Below are 2,394 nucleotides of genomic sequence, written 5' to 3'. Positions count from 1 at the left end.
TGGAGTGGGCCCAGTGCTGAGCTTGTGGGGCTTGATGGGTCGCAGATTCCTCATGTCCTTGCATGTTTGGGGGCTCCTCTCCCCCCTCGCCCTTTTCCAGCATTGCAGAGGAGCTGGAAGTGGGGCCGGCCTTTGGCTCAGAGGCCTGGGGGCAGCGGGAAAGGAGGCTAGGACTTCCTTCCACCCGGCGCCCGCAAGACAGAGGGCAACCAGCCAGGGCAAGGCAGCCTTCAAGAGACTCTTTCCAGGTGGTTCCTTGCGCCTGGTGACCCGGCCCCCTGCCATCAGCCAGCCCCACAGCCCCTGGCAGGTTCTGTCTCCATCTGCTCAGTCCTGGGACTCCAGGTTGGGAAGCTGGGGAGCCCCCCTCCCCAGAGGCTGTGATGGGGGAGAAGCAGGGCAGGTCCTAAGGGAAGCATGAAGCCACTGTGCTTCCCTGTGGGCCCAAGAGCTCCTCAAATTGCCCCTGGCCCCTGCTCTTGTGGCAGGCCTCTGTGCGAACCCGGCTGCAAATTGGTGGAGAATGCAGTATTCTGACAGCCTTCTGAAAGGGCAGGCTTCCGGGATCACCCTCAAAACATACCCACAGGCCTGGTGCTCCTGTGCAGCGGCCGTCGGGGCCCGGGGTGAGGCTGGGTGTGTGTATGGGGGTGCGGGGTGGAAATAGGAACTTGGTTGGGAACCAATAAGGAGCCCACACTGCCAGGGGCATAGAAGTGAAAAAACAGCAGCCCTCAGGGACTTACTGGAACATTCTAGCCCCTTCTCATCACCCCCAACCTGAGCTCCCCCAAAGAGAACCCTTCCCTGCTGGAGGCACGGCCCCTTCGGGGGGGCAGGGAGAAGCCTTTGCCAGCTGCAAGTCCCCCCAGATCAGCTCACACCTCAGAACATCTTGTCCCCAACGAGCTGGCAGGGGCGCCGGCGCGGAGTTGGGGGTGGGGAGGCGCTGCCATATCTAACCGGGTCGATTGTGCATAACCGTCTGGGCTGGTTCATGGAATGTTCTCAGGGGCCCCCTGCCCCTCCCTCTCCACACCCACCCCCCCCCCCGGAAGAAAGGAAAATTATTTTTCGTATTGTAAACTTTAAACACGAAAAAGCTGTTTTTAATTTAGCAGAAACTGGCTTGCATCTTTACTTTGTGCACATTTGTGTCCTTCAGAGGGAGGCGGAACATGCGTGCACACAGGCACGCAGACGCTCACACGCACACCTGCACTCATGCATCTGACACCCACATCCACGTGGTCACACTCACAGGTAGCCTTGCTCATAGGCCGTGTAATGTGCTCACATGCTCACTCATGCACAATTAAACACACAGCTCATGTGTACATGCTCCTGGACTAGCCTGGCCCTCCTCTGCACAGCACCATGAAGGGGTCTGGAGCTCATCACCTCATCACCTCCTTCACCTTTTGCCCAGGGCAGCTTGGGCACGTAGGGACTGAGCTTGTGGAGAGCCCGTCTGCTTCCAGATATCCTGCTTTCCCACCGTGGCCCTGGATATGGCCGGCAGGAGCCTCCCTCTGCACCTGGGCTTGGGCTGTGGGAAAACGCCATCTCCTGGGACGGTGGGATGGAGGCCCGCGAGAGGGAGGCCAAGTGTGACTTCTGGGGCCTCACAGCGAGCGAGGGCCAAGGGGGCCTCGGGGGAGCCGTGTGAGGTGGGAATCTGCCCCAGACCTGGCCAGCTTGGAAACCCGCCCCTGGCTTCATCTCTGAGAATGCAGCTCCAGCCCCTCTGTTCTCACGGGCCCTGGAGCTTTTGCTTCTCATGGTGGAGCCTCGGCGCACCAGTTTTATTAGGGGCACCTGGCCATGTATCCCAGGAGGCACAGCCTGAATGTTTGTTGCACAAATGACAGCTTTTGGGGTGGGGTGGTGGGAGCAGAGTCTCATCCACTCCAGCATCCGTGGGCATCATTGGCCTGAAGACCCCAAGGGCAAGAGGGCCACGAAGCTGTGCTCCTGCCCACAATAAAGGGCCCAGCTTAATTCTTGTGGCTGACCCTGCTTGTTGCCATCCCGGCGATCATTTCACCCTCCTCACCAACAGAGCCATGGTTTGGTGCCCAGCCTCGGGGGTTAATTTAGGATTTGGCTGAGCCATTCTTGGCAACGTCTTTTGTGGGGGGTTTTCTCGATCTGGGCACATTTCCCAGTTCTGGCCAGCAAGTTGTAAGGGGAGGTCTGGGGTAGGGGTTTCTGGACACAGGAAAGGTTTTATTGCCCCCTTCCCTCCCTTACTGTTTCCTATGAGGACATGATGCCAGGAGCTTCTGTAGCCATCTTGTGGCCATGAGGAGCAAGTTAAGACAGGCACAGAGATGCTGCCTCCCAGAGCCCTGAAACCATGGGGGCACCAGTCCCACCCTGGAACCTCTTACC

This window comes from Balaenoptera musculus, chromosome 3, assembly GCF_009873245.2.
Source record: "Balaenoptera musculus isolate JJ_BM4_2016_0621 chromosome 3, mBalMus1.pri.v3, whole genome shotgun sequence".
Lineage (NCBI taxonomy): Eukaryota > Metazoa > Chordata > Mammalia > Artiodactyla > Balaenopteridae > Balaenoptera > Balaenoptera musculus.
This window is presented reverse-complemented; position numbering follows the sequence as displayed.